The 18,779-nt window shown below is 47.2% G+C and overlaps 1 protein-coding gene across 1 annotated transcript in view; it reads right to left on the reverse strand.

Annotated features, from left to right (window-relative positions):
* RNF180 (ring finger protein 180) overlaps positions 1 to 18,779 on the reverse strand; it is a 53,359-nt gene that overhangs the window by 14,277 nt on the left and 20,303 nt on the right. The window lies entirely within an intron of this gene.

Consider the following 18,779-nt stretch of genomic DNA (forward strand, 5'->3'; position numbering starts at 1 on the left):
CACAACTGAAACAGCAGAAAGAGCAGAAAGGCCCTCGCTGCAAGAAAAGGGGGAGAAACATTGAAGACACACTAAAGACACATCTCCTCCAAGAAGCCTTCCCTGATTTAGTCCTCTTTTCCTTTTCTTCAACTCCCTTCTGCGATGCCCTGACTTGCTCCCTTTATTCATCCCCCCTCCCAGTCCCACAGCACTTATGTACATATCTGTACATATGATTCAGAGAAGCAGCGTAGCTTAGTGGAAAAAGCACGGGCTTGGGAGTCAGAGGTCGTGGGTTCTAATCCCACCTCCGCCACTTGTCAGCTGGGTGACTTTGGGCAAATCACTTAACTTCTCTGTGCTTCAGTTACCTCATCTGTAAAATGGGGATTAAGATTGTGAGCCCCACATGGGAAAACTTGATCACCTTGTATCCTCCCCAGCCTTAGAACAGTGCTTGGCACATACTAAGTGCTTAACAAATACCAAAATTATTATTATTTAAGTTCTCTGTGCCTCTGTTACCTCATCTGTAAAATGGGAATTAAGAGCATGAGCCCCACATTGGACAACCTGATTACCTTGTATCTATCCTAGTGCTTAGAACAGTGCATGGCACATAGCAAGCACTTAACAAATACTATTATTATTATTATTATCTGTAATTTATTTATTTATATTGGCGTCTGTCTCCTCCTCTAGACTGTAAGTTCCTTGTGGGCAGGGAATGTGTCTGTTATATTGTTCGTTCATTCAATTGCATTTATTGAGCGCTCATTGTGTGCAAAGCCCTATACCAAGTGCTTGGGATAGTACAATACTAATGCTAATCCTACCTCTGCCACTTGTCTGCTGTGTGACCTGGGGCAAGCCACTTAACTTATCTGTGCTTCTGTTGCCTCATCTGTAAAATGGGGATTAAGATGGTGAGCCCCAACGTGGGACAACCTGATTACCTTGTATCTACCCCAGCGCTTAGAACAATGCTTGAGACATAATAAGCGCTTAACAAATACTATAATTACGATAGTACAATGAAAAACAGACACATTCTCTTCCCACAATGAACTTACAGTCTAGAGGGGAGAAGCTGTAGTGCTTTTATTATCAAAGCGCCCCCTCACATTAATTAGTTCATTTCAACCCTCACAACGACACTGTGAGGTAGGGAGACAAGGCAGGTATTATTATTCCCATTTTACAGAAGGGGAACTGAGGTTCAGAGAAGTTAAGTGATTTGCCCATGGTCACATGGCAGGCTAACGGCACAGCTCACACTGGAACCCGGCTCCTCCTGCTTCTAAACTGGTGTGCTCTGTAGCTTTGACACACCTCTCCCAAGCGCTTAGTACAGTGCTCTGCACACAGTGAGCACTCAATAAATATGATTGACTGATTGACTTACTGACAGGAAACTGCAGTCAAGGTGATGACCAGAAGATTTTTGTCTTTCATTCATTCAATCATATTTATTGAGCACTTACTGTGTGCAGAGCACTGTACTAAGTGCTTGGGAAGTACAGGTTGGTAACATATAGAGATGGGCCCTACCCAACAACGGGCTCACAGTCTAGAAGGAGGAGACAGACAACAAAACAAAATATGTGGACAGGTGTCAAGTTGTCAGAACAAATAGAATTAAAGTTTGATGCACACTATTAACAGAATAGTAAATATGTACAAGTAAAATAAATAGAGTAATAAATCTGTACAAACATATATACAGGTGCTGTGGGGAGGGGAAAGAGGTAGGGCGGGGGATGGAGAGGAGGAGATGAAAAAGGGGGCTCAGTCTGGGAAGGCCTCTTGGAGGAGGTGAGCTCTCAGTAGGGCTTTGAAGGGAGGAAGAGAGCTATCTTGGTGGATGTGTGGAGGGAGGGCATTCCAGGCCAGGGGGAGGACGTGGGCCGGGGATCGATGGTGGGACAGGCGAGAACGAGGCACAGTGAGGAGTTAGCGGCAGAGGAGCAGATGGTGCAGGTTGGGCTGTAGAAGGAGAGAAGGGAGGTGAGGTAGGAGGGGGTGGGTGGCTTTACAGTCTTTACAGTCTTCACAGTCTTTCCCTTGGTTGGGGACACCCCCCATCTTCTTCCTCTGCAGGTGTCGTGGGACGCTGCAGCCATTGATGGCTGGGCGCAGGGCGGCACCAGAACATGTAGCTAGCTCCACAGACTCTTTTCCCTGACTATGTCTCAAGTGACCATTTCTCAATAACTCCCTGACCGTCCCATTTCCCTAGGATCTGACCTCCACCAAATGACCGTAAGTTCCGTGGGAGACAAGAATCGTCTGAACTGCTTAGACGTATTTTTCTCCAGCCTTCGGGGCAGGAAGCAGTATTAAGTAGTAGACTCTTAATAAATACCATTAGCCACCCTCCTGCATCCCAGAGACCTCCACCAAATGACCGTAAGTTCCGTGGGAGACAAGAATCGTCTGAACTGCTTAGACGTATTTTTCTCCAGCCTTTGGGGCAGAAAGCAGTATTAAGTAGTAGACTCTTAATAAATACCATTAGCCACCCTCCTGCATCCCAGCGACCACCGTTGGGAGTTTGGATCGATCCGGCAGCGACAGGGGCACCCGGCTCAATCCTCTCCACTTCCTTCATGCTCTCTTACACCCCAAAACCTCCAAACCCTGAAGCGCCTTCTATTTTCTCACCATCATCAATCATATTTATTGAGCGCTTACTATGTGCAGAGCTCCAGCACAAAGGTTAAAGAGCTGATCTCTGACCCCTCCTATCGAAGCATCCGCCTGGAACTATCTGAGGAAAAAGAGTTTCAAAAGCTTCAGGGCTTATCGGAGCTGCAGAAAATATGTTAACCTCAATGATCTGTTTCAGAAAAACTGTATTTAAAGTATCAGTTGACTGTGCCTCATTAGCATGCTAATTTCTTTTCATGAAAATAGATGCCAAGGCCATGACTAGTCTCCCTGAAATAAATTTAAATTTACACCTTTTACTTAAGTTTAGAACATGAAAATTAATTCATTAAGTTGGATCCAAAATATGCCCTTTAGAGGGCAAAGCACACATCATGAGAAGAAATCAAAGGCATTCACTCTTGTTTCTGCACTTGGTGTCCCCAGAAACCTACATGGGCAGGAATCAGAAAGATCAAGAAGCAGAAGCTCTTCATTAATCCATCAATCAATTGTATTTATTGAGCGCTTACTGTGTTAAGCGCGCTGAGAAGCAGCGTGGCTCAGTGGAAAGAGCGTGGGCTTTGGAATCAGAGGTCATGGGTTCAAATCCCGGCTCCTCCAACTGTCAGCTGTGTGACTTTGGGCAAGTCACTTAACTTCTCTGGGCCTCAGGTACCTCATCTGTAAAATGGGGATTAAAACTGTGAGCCCCCGCATGGGACAACCTGATCACCTTGTAACCTCCCCAGCACTTAGAACAGTGCTTTGCACATAGTAAGCGCTTAACAAACACCATCGTTATTATTATTATTAAAGGCTTGGGAGAGTACAATATGACTGAGTTGGTATATAAATTCCCTGCCCAATATGAGCTTACAGTATCCTCACTGCTTCTGTGCTCTGCACACAGTAAGCACTCAATAAATACGATTGATTGATTGATTCTGTGTGTTCCCAGTAGGTGTTAAGTACTGTGATCTGCATCCAGTAAGCGCTCAGTACTGAACTCTACAACCAGTAGGCACTCAGTGTAGCAGTGTGGCCTAGTGGGAAGAGCACGGCCTGGGACTCAGAGGACTTGGGTTCTAATCCCAGCTCCATCTATGACCTTGGGCAAGTCACTTAACTTTTCTGTGCCTCAATTCTTTCATCTGCAAAATGGGGATTAAAGACCTGTTCTCCCTAAACACTGAATGGGACTCAGTGCTTGTTCTCCCTCCTACTTAGTCCCTTCTAGACTGAGCCCGTGGTTGGGTAGGGACCGTCTCTATATGTTGCCAACTTGTACTTCCCAAGAAGTACAAGAATGAATGAATACTTAGACTGTGAGCCCCAGGTGGGGCCTGATTATCTTGTATCTACCCCAGCACTTAGTATAGTGCTTGACATATAGTAAGTGCTTAACAAATGCCAAAATTATCACTGTTATTACAGTTCTCCACACCCAGAACAACACTCTACACGCTGCTGCCCAGATCATCTTTGTGCAGAAACGCTCTGGGCACGTTACTCCCCTCCTCAAAAGTCTCCAGTGGCTACCAGTCAACCTACGCATCAGGCAAAAATTCCTCACTCTCGGCTTCAAGGCTGTCCATCCCCTCGCCCCCTCCTACCTCACCTCCCTTCTCTCCTTCTACAGCCCAGCCCGCACCCTCCACTCCTCTGCCGCTAACCTCCTCACTGTGCCTCGTTCTCGCCTGTCCCACCATCGATACCCGGCCCATGTCCTCCCCCTGGCCTGAAATGCCCTCCCTCCACACATCCACCAGGCTAGCTCTCTTCCTCCCTTCAAAGCCCTACTGAAAGCTCACCTCCTCCAGGAGGCCTTCCCAGGCCTTCCTTCCTCTCCCCCTTCCCCCCGCCCTACCTCCTTCCCTTCCCCACAGCACCTGTATATATGTTTGTACAGATTACTCTATTTTACTTGTACATATTTACTATTCTATTTATTTTATTTTGTTAATATGTTTTGTTTTGTTGTCTGTCTCCCCCTTCCAGACTGTGAGCCCGTTGTTGGGTAGGGACCGTTTCTATATGTTGCCAACTTGTACTTCCCAAGTGCTTAGTACAGTGCTCTGCACACAGTAAGCACTTAATAAATATGACTGAATGAATGAATGAATGAATAGTCAGTTCCAGTCACATAGTCAGCCTCCAGTGCTCAATACTTTATAATATGGAAACCAAAATGGTATTCCAAATACAAACCGTGAATTTTCAAACTTTCAGTGGGCAAGAGAAACCTTGTGGTGTCAGCGTGGGTACTATTGAGCACCACCTTCCCTATGAGCCTGTACAGGGCATCCAGCATGAAGCCCTTATCTGAGGAGAGGAGGAGGAGAAGGAGGCCACCCTCAATGCCGTCCTGCTGGCCATGTTGCTCTCCATGGGTGGGAGAGAGGAGGGTCTCAACAGGAATTAAATCTCCAATTTTGCTCTTTTCTAAACTGCCAGCATTACTGGCGATGGGGCCTCCCACCAGGACCACCACACATAACTAAGAACAGTGCTTCGCACACAGTAAGCGCTTAACAAATGCCATCATTATTATAACACCACACACGCGCATCATTATCACTCCTTCCCCAGTGGGGAGCTGATCCCGTGTGGGGCACCATGCGGAGCGCTGGAGAGAGCAATGGGGACATTGCTGGATCAGACCACAGCTCACGGGTTCCCAGTCTGAAGGGTGGGGAGAAGTGGAGAGCAGGAGGGAGAGGGAAGAGACCCACCAGGAGAGGACTGACAAGGCAAGCGCAGGTGCCGCAGATGCTGACCGAAGACCCCTACGACCAGAGTGGTTATGGTGCCTCAGAGCTGGGAGGAATCTTCCCAGCTCCTCCCTGCTCCCCTGGGGGTCTGCCCTGATCTGGGCAGCCACAACTGTCTGCCCACCCTTCTTTCGGGCAGGGAAGAGGGGCCTTGTCCCAGTGGTGGTGGGTAGAACAGGGCAAAGTGCCCCAGATCTCCAATGAAGGAGCTGCCTATCATCATCATCATCAATCGTATTTATTGAGCGCTTACTGTGTGCAGAGCACTGTACTAAGCACTTGGGAAGTACAAGTTGGCAACATATAGAGACAGTCCCTACCCAACAGTGGGCTCACAGTCTAAAAGGGGGAGACAGAGAACAAAACCAAACATACTAACAAAATAAAATAAATAGAATAGATATGTACAAGTAAAATAAATAGAGTAACAAATATGTAGAAACATATATACATATATACAGGTGCTGTGGGGAAGGGAAGGAGGTAAGATGGGGGGATGGAGAGGGGCACGAGTGGGAGAGGAAGGAAGGGGCTCAGTCTGGGAAGGCCTCCTAGAGGAGGTGAGCTCTCAGTAGGGCCTTGAAAGGAGGAAGAGAGCTAGCTTGGCAGATGGGCAGAGGGAGGGCATTCCAGGCCCGGGGGATGACGTGGGCCGGGGGTCGACGGCGGGACAGGCGAGAACGAGGCCCGGTGAGGAGATTAGTGGCGGAGGAGCGGAGGGTGCGGGCTGGGCCGGAGAAGGACAGAAGGGAGGGGAGGTAGGAGGGGGCGAGGTGATGGACAGCCTTGAAGCCCAGGGTGAGGAGTTTCTGCCTGATGCGCAGATTGATTGGTAGCCACTGCCTAGGCCGCATGGCTGCATCAGATTTCCCAAAGGTGATGGCCTTTTCCCCGCTCGGCATTCCAGGGGGCAAGAAGGTGAAGGGCAGCTACTAGAGAAGCAGTGTGGCTCAGTGGAGAGAGCATGGGCTTTGGAGTCAGAGGTCATGGGTTCAAATCCCCATGCTGCGGGCAAGTCACTTAACTTCTCTATGCCTCAGTTACCTCATCTGTAAAATGGGGATGAAGACTGTGAGCCCCCCGTGGGACAACCTGATCACCTTGTAACCTCCCCAGCGCTTAGAACAGTGCTTTACACACAGTAAGCACTTAATAAATGCCATCATCATTATTATTATTATTATTACTAGTCTCACAGAGCCATGATTATTATTACTAACCTCACAGAGCCATGAGGGGGTGGCCCCTGGAGGGTGGAGCTTAATTGGGTAGGGCTCACTGGGGCAGGGGGGGTTTTCAGGAGGGCCTGAAAGATATGGAGAGCCAAAGAGGTAATAATAATAATAATTATAGTATTTGTTAAGCACTTACTATGTGCCAAGCAATGTTCTACACCCTGGGGTAGATGCAGGGTAATCAGGTTGCCCCACATGGGGTTCACAGTCTTTATCCCCATTTTACAGATGAGGTAACTGAGGCGAGGAGAAGTCAAGTGACTTGCTCAAGCTCACACAGGAGACAAGCAGAGGAGCTGGAATTAGAACCCGTGACCCTCCGATTCCCAGGCCCGTGCTCTACCCACTATGCCATGCTGCCTCACCTAATAGCTTAAGCCTCTCTGCTTAAGAGAAGCAGAGTGGCTCAGTGGAAAGAGCCCGGGCTTTGGAGTCAGAAGTCATGGGTTCAAATCCCAGCTTTGCCACTTACCAGTTGTGTGACTTTGGGTAAGTCACTTCATTTCTCTGGGCCTCAATTCCCTCATCTGTAAAATGGGGATGAAGACTGTGAGCCCCCCGTGGGACCTCATCACCTTGTAACCTCCCTGGTGCTTAGAAAAGTGCTTTGCACATAGTAAGTGCTTAATAAATGCAATTATTATTATTATTATTATTAATAGAAAGAGCACAGGGGTGGGAGTCAGGAGACCTAGATTCTAGCCCCAGCTCTGCCCTGGCCTGCTGGGTGACCCAGGGCAAGTCACTTAACTTCTCTGGGCCTCATCTTTCTCATCTGTAAAATGGGGGTAAGACAACTGTTCTCCCTCCATCTTACATTGGGAGCCCCATATCGGACAGGGACACTAACTGATCTGACTCTCTTGTAGTGACTCCCTTGCTTAACACATAATGAGTGCTTAATAAACATCATAATTATCACTGGGGGGAGGTGACTAAAACTGCCTTGTGGTGGTAGTGTTCTTCCTGAGCTCAAACTACTTTTTTAAGAGAGAACACAATCACCACCATCACATTCAAGGTGACAATAACTGGGCATACTCCTTGCAACCCGGGTTCCCTTCCCAACCAGAGATGGTGAAGCTGTTGGAGATGGGAAGGAACCCAAACCCTTTAAATGATCTCTCTCGCCTCTGCACACCAAGTGTGTGTTAGCCATCGCAGCGGTCAGCAGTGTCACAGGAGGAGTGGAGCCTTTGGTTGACTAAGCCCACTGTGTGTATCTCTCTAATTCAATTGGTTCCTTTTCAATGAACACTTTGAAAACGTGCACTTAACCACATTGGCAATTTCCATCAAGACTCCTGCTCTGTCTCCATGCAGCTTTTACTGTACCTAAAAACCCAGCTGCCTTTCGGGTTCAGAGACGGCGTCACTGACCGTAAGGTCTTTGTTGGCTTATGCAAGTGTGGCTGATGAGCCCATCACCATCACTGTCTTCCACCGGACTCTCTCATCTCCGGTGCAGCCCTGGGCCCAGAGTAGGGGCTCCAGAAATCCCTTAACTGGCACTAAAATTAACAACCACCTACAGCATTCAGCAAGTACCGACAGGTTGCTGAGCCCCGTGGGAGGCTGAATTCGTTCAAACTGGGAGTTGAAAGGTAAAAAAAAAGAAGGATGCAACAGAGCACATGCCCTCAAAGGAGTCAACAGCAAGAGTGTGGGGTTCCGGCAGATGCCCCTCAAGCCAACGGTACAATTGTGACTAATGGAATCAGATGGCCAAACGTGGTAGTGTTTTGGAACTGGCTTCCTGGTTCCAGGGATGCTGAACTACCGGACAAGATGGCCATTGCTGCCAGGTTGTTAGGTGTGTGGGCAGCTTAGTCGTGTTTTGAGGTGTGATAATTTGGGTCACTGTGCAGGTGGCAGGCAGCAAAGACAAAGCAAGACCTATGAGCTACGAAGTGTGTCACTGCTTCCCGGCGCCCATCAGATAATGATGTTCTCAGAAAGAAGCGTGATGCTGAAGAGGGTCAGTGGGTTCACTCTCAAACCAGAGGCATTATTCAGTGTCACAGGAAATATTAATTACAAGGAGTACAAATGAACAGAACATCATGGCAGCCGAGATTCAGGGCGAAAGCCCCGTTCACAAGGGAAGAGACACTTTCAATCCTGACTAGAAGAGAAAGAGCTTCAGATAGTCTATTTGGTGATTTGTAAGAGGGAAATCATTCCTGAACAAAGCCAGGAGATGTACCTCTGAGGTGTTGAAAAATTCTGCAGGAGATATATTCAGGCTCGGTCTCCCCTCCCCGACTGGGAGATTTGACCCCTGGAAACAGAGTGGGGAGACCACATGTCTCTTCATTCAATCGTATTTATTGAGCGCTTACTGTGTGCAGAGTCCCTGCCTCCAAAGCCTGAGTTTATCCAGTGCCTTAGGAGAACAGCCCCTCTCGGGGTCGCACCTGGAAAGTTTCAGTACTCTACAAGTCTTGGCTACGGGAGGGAGAGTCAAGCAGAGGCCTACTCATTATATTCCTAGCTTGGCCAGTGGCTAGCGAGTGGAAGACAATCTGCTACAAGTCAAAACTCACCCATGCTGCGCAGCAGCGGCATGTTAGAAAGTCAAGGGCGGAGACTCAAGTTTACTGCGTGAAAGGAGGCAATGGTAAACCACTTCCATATCTTTACCAAGAAAACTCTACGAGACACTACCAGAACGATTGCAGATGGAGTGGGGGGCGGGGGGGGTATTCTGGGAGAGATGTGTCCGTGGTGTCACTATGGGTTAGGAAATAACTATGGGTTAGGAAATAACCCAACGGCATAAGACAAGACAGGAGAAGAGCGCCGGACCTCCCTCTGGGATGACATGTAGATGAGGGGGCACTCCCAAACTCCTCTCCAACCTACTGTGCTCCCTGCCCAGGTGGAGCCCCATAGCCTGGTGGGCTTCTGGAGTCCTAGAGTCCCCTCCCTCTGCTGTCTCCGGGAACTGGGCAGGGACCGATCAGGGGCACAGTTTGCTCTGAGCCATCCTTAGTGTATTAGAATCAACAAGCTCGGACAACGGCAGTCAGAAGCTTTCCGCTGGGCCTCAACTGCCCTCCAGTCCAGAGCACGCTTTGGTTTTAAAGCTTTGAAGAAGAAAAGTGTTCATTGTCTTTGTACCACAGCCAAAAATTATCTGGGTCAAATCAACTGTCTGTAGAAAGTGTGTGTGTGTGTGTGTGTGTGTGTGTGAGAGAGAGAGAGAGAGAGAGAGAGAGAGAGAGAGAGAGAGAGAGAACGAACATACAGGCTGCTTCTGAATCAACAGTATTTACCAATAGTGCTTCAATAGTGAAGCAGCATGGCTCAGTGGAAAGAGCCTGGGCTTTGGAGTCGGAGATCATGGATTCAAATCCCGGCTCCACCAATTGTCAGCTGTGTGACTTAAATTCTCTGTGTCTCAGTTACCTCATCTGTAAAATGGGGATTAAGACTGTGAGCCCCATGTGGGAAAACCTGATCACCTCGTATCTCCCCAGTGCTTAGAACAGTGCTTTGCACATAGTAAGTGCTTAACAAATACCATCATTATTATTATTATTATTACCCCAGCACTTAGAATGGTGCTTGGCACATAGTAAGCGCTTAATAAATGCCATCACTATTATTATTATTATTATTTACTGAGTGCTTACTATGAGCAGAGCTTTGTACTCAGTGCTTGGGAGAGTATAATACAACCATAACTCTAATTTCCATCAAGAATGGAGGGCTTGATGACTCAAGCATTGCCAGAAGATCCCCTCCCAAAGAGAACATTCACTCATCAGGAACCCATTCATGGAGCCTGATCTGGGATTACTTAATGATGGCATTTTTTTAAGCACCTACTATGTGCAAGGCACTGTTCTATGCGCTGGGGAAATTACAAGGTGATCAGTTTGTCCCATGGGGGGCTCAGAGTCTTAATCCCCATTTTACAGATGAGGTAACTGAGGCCCAGAGAAGTTAAGTGCCTTGCCCAAAGTCACACAGCTGACAAGTGGCGGTGGCATGATTTGAACCCATGACCTCTGACTCCAAAGCCCATGCTCTTTCCACTGAGGCACGCTACTTCTCCAAGGCCCAGACCCCATGGCTCCAAGTTGGGGTGACTGACCCCTGTTAGGAGGGGAAAGCCGGGTGCCCACTGCTGGGTAGGGACCGTCTCTATATGTTGCCAACTTGTACTTCCCAAGCGCTTAGTACAGTGCTCTGCACACAGTAAGCGCTCAATAAATACGATTGAATGAATGAATGTGAGCCCGCTCTTGGGTGCTTTGCATGCAGTAAGTGCTCAATAAATATGACAATGAATGAATGACTTAGGGACCATTCCCGAACTAGCCCACACCTACAATGGCCTGGTGCCTCCTCAGCAGGGAAGTTAGGTAGGAAAGAGGCCACTTAGAGGGCATAGAGTTTGAGGTCAGAGGAACTGGGACAGGCCATGGAATTTACTGTCTGTTGGGCCTGGCCAATAATAATAATAATAATAATAATTGTGGTATTTGTTAAACATGTACTATGTGCCAAGCACCACATTTAGCTTTGGGTATATAGCAGATGATCAGATCAGACACTGTCGGTGCCCTGCCCGAAGCTCACTGCGTAAGGGGTTCACCTCAGCTCTGCCCTTGCTGTAGCCTGGCCCAGAGGTTGGAGGACACCTTGAGGTTTCCACTGCCCGACGATGCTTAACAGTAGCCTAACTCAAATTGCACAGAAGGGAATCACGGTTTCTGTTCAAGGGTGTCAAGATAATCCCTGGTGTCTTTCCTATTTTCCACAGGTGTAAATAAAGTCAGGTGTCCTGGAGGCATACATCACATGACAGCAAAGGGTACAGGGCTGGGGGAACCTCAGAGACAAAGCTCTTTCTTTAGTGCCCTTCCACAACAGTTACTGAATTTTAATGCCGGTATTTCTTACAGCACTCTCTCATTTGGTTAACCTGGGCAGCAGCGTGGCTCAGTGGACAGAGCCCGGGCTTTGGAGTCAGAGGTCATGGGTTCGAATCCAGGCTCTGCCAATTGTCAGTGTGTGACTTTGGGCAAGTCACTTAACTTCTCTGTGCCTCAGTTACCTCTTCTGTAAAGTGGGGATTAAGACTGTGAGCCCCCCATGGGACAACATGATCACCTTGTAACCTGCCCGGCACTTAGAACAGTGCTTTGCACATAGTAAGCACTTTAATAAATGCCATTATTATTATTATTATTCTCTGTGCCTCAGTTATCTGCAAAATGGGGATTAATACTGAGAACTCCATGTGGGACATTCATTCATTCCTTCAACCGTATTTATTGAGCACTTACTGTCTACAAAGCACTGTGCTAAGCACTTGAGGAGGTACAATATAACAATAAACAGACACATTCCCTGCCCACAATGAACTTACAGTATAGAGGGGAAGACAAACATTAATATAAATAAATTACAGATATGTACATAAGTGCCACGGGGCTGGGACGGGGGATGAATAAAGGGAGCAAGTCAGGGCGACAAAGAAGTGAGTGGGAGAAGAGGAATGGAGGGTTAGTCAGGGAAGGCCTCTTGGAGGAGATGTGCCCTCAATAGGGTTTTGAGGGCGGGGAGAATAATTCTCTGTAGGATTGGAGGATGTTCCAGGCCAGAGACAAGAATGGGCGAGGGGTTGGTGGCAAGATAGGCAAGATTGAGGTACAGTGAGAAGGTTACCATTAAAGGAGCAAAGTGTGCGGGCTGGGCTGTAGTAGGAGGTAGCGAGATGAAGTAGGAGGGGGCAAGGTGATTGAGTAGTTTAAAGCCAAGCGTGAGTTTTTGTTTGATGAGGAGGTAGATGGGCAACTACTGGAGTTTCTTGAGGAGTGTGGAAACATATCCTGAACATTTTTGTAGAACAGTGGTCCACACTGTATTCGCCCTGATTAGCTAGTATGTACCCCAGTGTTTAAAACAGTGCCGGGCACATAGTAAGCACATATGAGTTACCATTAAAAAAAAAAAAATCAAAGCCCACCATGGATATTGAGGCAGCCACCCCAGCAACCACGTCGGTTCATGGAAATATACCTGTATATATGTATATCACCTGTATATATGTTTGTACATATTTATTATTCTATTTATTTATTTATTTTACTTGTATATGTTTAATCTATTTATTTTATTTGGTTTATATGTTTTGTTTTGTTGTCTGTCTCCCCCTTCTAGACTGTGAGCCCACTGTTGGGTAGGGACCATCTCTATATGTTGCAAACTTGTACTTCCCAAACGATTAGTACAGTGCTCTGCACACAGTAAGCGCTCAATACAACTGAATGAATGAATGAATGAATGAAATATGGCCCAGCAGTGGCACTGGACTGCAGCTGCCTTGGCCATAAATGGGTTCCAAATATTGTGCCGCTCTCCTGTCCGTTTAGTGAGCCCACTTTCCCCGGGGGAACCTGGGCGGCGGGGACGAGAGTGTGGGAATGGGGCCGCACCCACCGCCATCGACTCCTTCGTGCAGAATTTTGTTCCCAGAGCTTCCAGGCCTAGACCGAGGCTCTGCCTCATGACTTCCAAGGAACAGCTGACCTTGAGGGGTTTGGTTTTCGGCCACTGTGATCCCGCCAACTCTTCACTGACTTGGAGCAGGAAGGAGGGGAGAGGGGAATCACGTGCTTTGGGGATGACCATGAATCCTAGAAACCGCGGGAGTCAGGTTTTCTTATTAATGACTGGATTTGTTCAGAAAGACCCATAAGGCATTTTGAACTACCCTCTGGACGCAGGTTGTTTCACCACTTACTGCATTTTAGAGGCTTCTTGGGGAGCCTTGGACAGGCAGACAGCAGCTAACACCACCCACAACGCATCAGGGTCTTGGGGGAACAAGGCTGGGGGAGGTGAGGGGGGCGAGGGGGAGAGCAGCAGATGAGCCTCTGAGCAGGCAGTCTGTGAACCAAGACCTGCTTTTATCCCTTCGAACATAAGCTCTTGGAGGGGTTTTCGTTTCTGGAAGCCCAAGCCCCCTGTTCTGTCTGAGTCAAATTCAAAACCAGTTTCACATGAAAACTTCCAGTGGGTTTTCTAAATCCCATATTCACATACATAATTGCCTCCATTACATAATTTCCCTCTCACCGGTTTCTGAGGAGAAAATAGATGATTTTTGTAAGCAGAGATAGAGACGTGTGTTGGAGTAGAGTGAGGAAGCCAGCTGATACAGATGGGCTCACGCTGAGACGGTTTCTCCTTTGAAACGGGCACAAACACACAAGGGTATAAAGAGGAGTATGGTCTGAACGCTGCAGTTAGAAGCTCCCAGAGATGTGCAAATTCTGGGACAGGAAGAGGAGAAGGGAGAGATGTTACCAAAATTCACTGAGAGCCTAGTACGTGCAGCACTTGGAGAGTCTAACTGAAGTCAGAGACATAGCCTCAAGTATCCACTTACCTTTCTCTTCCTCCTCCCCTCCTTTTCTCCTTTTGTTTCTTATGTTTTGTCTACTGCTCCCCTTATTGTTAGCCTTCCATTCCCTTAGCAATAGCTCCTCCTCAGTTTTGGGTTGCAAAAAGAGGGGCAATTATGTGAGTAAATACAGTAAAACTGGACTTGCTCCAGACTGACATCCAGCAAAAGTAGGAAAAGAGGGGAGACAGTTAACACCCCTTTAGACCCTAAGCTCCTGGTCGGCAGGGAACATGTATATGACTCTCTTGAACTGTATTCTCCCAAGTGCTTAGCACAGTGCTCTGCACGCAAGTGCTCAATAAATACCACTGATTGACTGATTGAGGGGAGGGGAAGGGGATATCTTTGCTGTGGAGGAATTTGTTGAGACGTTCCTTGGAGAATGAAATTTTGGGAGTGGAGCCATATCCAGTCTTTTCCTTCAAGTCAATGGGTCCTAAGCCCAAGTCATTTGTAGATAACAAAGAAGGCAGGTCACAAAATAGTTATTAACCCCATTGTATCTTAAAAACAGATAGCCTCCCCCACTCCAGGTCCCCAAAAGCTCCTCAAAAGGGGGGGGGGGGTACTGGGTTTTAGGATATCAATGATTAAGAAATATTTTTACCTGTCCAGTGAAGCCAAGTGAATAATTCAGGTTGCTCTCAAATGCCACAATCGATACAACAGCTTTTAACTCCACTGAAGAATAATATTTAATAAGCCCATTTCCACTCTTGTTTTGCCCCGGACCATATAGAAGAGTGAGCTTATACTCAGAAAGGTCCACCCAGAGCAGAGAAAAAGGCAATGGTGGATGTGAACCAAGGCTCTTGGAAGAGTGAGATGTCCCTAAGCCTGGACTGAGAGCCCATCCCATGCCAGCAACAAGAGCCCAGTGCAGGCATGCACACGCACAGGTACAAATACTTATAAACATTTACACACACATACACACATTCACGATGTTCTGGGCAGACATAAGACAGTACCGCACCGCTCGGATGAATTTTAAACCCAAGACCAATCAAGGCAGGAGAAAGCCAGGGCTGGATTTTATAGAAAAACCACTGCCCATCAGCCCCTGCTCTCCTTCCCTCTTTGACTGTCTGCCCCACATGGGGCAAGAACGCTGAGTGGCTGACTGAGCTGAGAATAATCCAACTGCCGGCCCTGAGAGAAAGCAAAGAGCAGAAACAGACGACATGATCCATGCTGGAGATGCTGGTGAATTTTCTAGTGGTGTGTCCCAGGGGACAGGGGATAAACAAGCTTGAGAGATATCAATCCACACGGCAAGGCAGGGCAGTGGGTTCCGGAAATTAAAATTCCCGGAACTATCCACAAATATTTCAATTTCCAAAGGCAGCATTCCCACCTAAGAGACTCATCCCGGCACGTTCTGAGGGGCTGCTGCTGAGGTGTCCCCTCAAATGCCCCGCGGTTTCAGATGGCAAGGACGGTGTAAGCTCATTGTGGGCAGGGAACTTAGCCAACTCGGTTGTGTTGGACTCTCCCAAGTGCTTAGTACAGTGCTCTGCACAGTAAGCGCTCAATAAATACCATTATTGATGATGGTGGCGATGGTGATGAAAGTTCCCCCAAACTGACTCTCTACCCCATAGGCAGCAGCGAGAAGCAGTGTGGCTCAGTGAGAAGCAGTGTGGCTCAGTGGCTGGGGAGGACGGGCTGGGGAGCCAGAGGTCGTGGGTTCTAATCCCAGCTCTGCCACTTAGCTGTGTGACCTTGGGCAAGTCACTTAACTTCTCTGGGCCTCAGTTCCCTCATCTGTAAAATGGGGATCAATCAATCAATTGTATTTATTGAGCACTTAAACTGTGTGCAGAGCACTGTACTAAGCACTTGGGAAGTACAAGTTGGCAACATATAGAGACAGTCCCTACCCAACAGTGGGCTCACAGTCTAGAAGATGAAGACTGTGAGCCCCCCGTGGGACAACCTGATTATCTTGTATCTCCCCCAGCACTTAGAAAAGTGCTTGGCACCTAGTAAGCGCTTAACAAATACCATCATCATTATTCCCAGAATTGGGTTTGGGAGAGCAAGCCTTCCTCTCTACTTCAATGTCCTCTTAAAATCCCATTCTAACAACAAGCTTTCCTCCAACTAGTTCTCAGCACCCCAAACCACACAATCCACCTAACAGTTTCCAGCACCTGTCCGCTTATTTGAAACCATCTTGAGCACTGGGTATATATATATGCTCATTCACTGTCCATTCAATGACTTCCTTTTATTACTCCATTAGTATACATTTTCATGATCATCTCCCTTGGAGGGAAAGCTCCCTGTGGGCAGGGAATGTCACTTGCTTGTTCCAAACTTCCCAAGTACAGTGAATGGCACTAAATGGTGCTCAAATCCTAGTACAAAGACCACTACTATCAATCACATATATTGAGCGCTTACTGTGTACAAAGCACAGTACTAAGTGCTTGGGAGAGTACAATATAACAATATGTTGTAGGCACACTCCTGCCCACAGTGAGATTACAGTCTAGAAGGAAGACTGTTGTGTGAAATGACTTTGTGCACAAAGTGGTGTCTGACTACTACTATGTTTAACACTACAGGGAGAGCGGGGGTCTGATCCTTTCTTTCCTCCTCTCCCTTTAAAGCTTCTAGAAGCTCCCTTGAGGCCTGGCTCCCCACCCTTCAATTCCAGCCATTATTTACTCTCTAAGGAAGGCCGACGCTTCCTGTTGAGAATTTCCAAGTCATTTGTTCCTGTCAGGCCTGACCTACTTTAAATGTTTCCAGCAATGGATCTGTTCAATAGAAACTTAATAAAATGTCTTAATGATTTTTATACGTGAAGATCCTGCAGGCAGAGGCCGGATCAGTGGGGAAAAGGCCCCTTCATTGTACCCTGCCTTTGTGGGCCAGGACCAGCCGATGTATCACTGATCCACTGAGGCATGTAGTATGTATGAAGTATGTATGTATGTATGTGGTATGTAGTAAGCACTCAATAAATACCATTGATCAAATGATTGATTTTATATGAGCCTAGAATATAAGCAGAGGTTCCAGCAGCCCATGTCATTCAGCCAATCAATAATTTGTAGGCAATGGATTTTTCAGGAGATTTATGCACTGCACTTTTTCATTCATGCTACAAAACAGTAATCCTTCCTACATCATGCTGATTTTCTGCCTTGGACGTTATAATTCTTCAAAAGTTTTTCAAGGCTTCCAATTAGCCAATAAATACAAAGCCTAAGGTTCTGGTTACCACGGCCCATTCGCGTGACTCCAAGAGCAATTTTTCAAAAGATGTCGTTCTTGAAATTAGGTTGGTGTGGGTGTCCAACCTGTTATCAATCATATTTACTGATAATTGCTACATGGCTGAGAGGACCAGAACAAGCTCGTTGTGGGCTGGTATTCATTCATTCAATCGTATTTATTGAGCGCTTACTGTGTGCAGAGCACTGTACTAAGCACTTGGGAAGTACAAGTCGGCAACATATAGAGACGGTCCCTACCCAACAACGGGCTCACAGTCTAGAATTGTGACTACCAACTCTGTTATATTGTACTCTCCCAAGCACTTAGTACAGTGCTCTGCACACAGTAAGAGCTCAGTAAATACAACTGACTGATGAGTGTTCTAAACCTGCCCCAGAATACACAACCCAAGACCTGGCGCAGCTAAATCAGCACGACCCTAAGGACCATTCTCCACATTCAATGGCAGGAAAGGGTCTCCAACCACTAGTCATCAGAGTTTATAATAGTAATGATGGCATTTGTTAAGCGCTTACTATGTGCAAAGCACTGTTCTAAGCGCTGGGGAGGTTACAAGGTGATCAGGTTGTCCCACGGGGGGCTCACAGTCTTAATCCCCATTTTACAGATGAGGTAACTGAGGCACAGAGAAATGAAGTGACTTGCCCAAAGTCACACAGCTGACAAGTGGCGGAGCTGGGATTTGAACCCATGACCTCTGACTCCAAAGCCCGGGCTCTTTCCACTGAGCCACGCTGCTTCTCTATAGCAACCCAACTCTGCCAGGCAAGCCACGTGCAGAGAACGGATGACAGCAGGACACCCAAGTAGCTGCTGGACAATGAGGTTGACAGGTGGCACATACAAGAAGGGAAAGCAGAACAAACGACTTGAAGCCACAATGAAGCAACATCTCAAATACAGAAGAAGGATTGTTTAGTGGATAGAGCATGGGACTGGAAGTCGGAATGTCATGGGTTCTAATCCCGGCTCCACCACTGGTCTGCTGTGTGACCTTGGGCAAGTCATTTCACTTCTCAATGCCTCAGTTAACTCATTTGTAAAATGGAGATTGAGGCTGTGAGCCCCACATGCGACATAGACTGTGTCCAATCAATCAATCAATCAATCGTATTTATTGAGCGCTTACTATGTGCAGAGCACTGTACTAAGCGCTTGGGAAGTACAAATTGGCATCACATAGAGACAGTCCCTACCCAACAGTGGGCTTTGCTTTTATGCACCCCAGTGCTTAGGACAGTGATTGGCACATAGTAAGCGCTTAACAAATACCATTATTAATATTGTTATTATCACAACTTAGACAGTGAGCTCCACCCTAATTGTCCCGTACCTATTCCAATATTTAGTACAGTGCTTGGCACACAGTATATGCTTATCAAAATCAATGGTATGTATCAATCGCCTACTGTGTGCACAGCACTGTAATACCACAAATATTTTCTATTTTGATGATGATGA

The sequence above is a fragment of the Tachyglossus aculeatus genome, chromosome 23 (genome assembly GCF_015852505.1).
Source record: "Tachyglossus aculeatus isolate mTacAcu1 chromosome 23, mTacAcu1.pri, whole genome shotgun sequence".
NCBI lineage: Eukaryota > Metazoa > Chordata > Mammalia > Monotremata > Tachyglossidae > Tachyglossus > Tachyglossus aculeatus.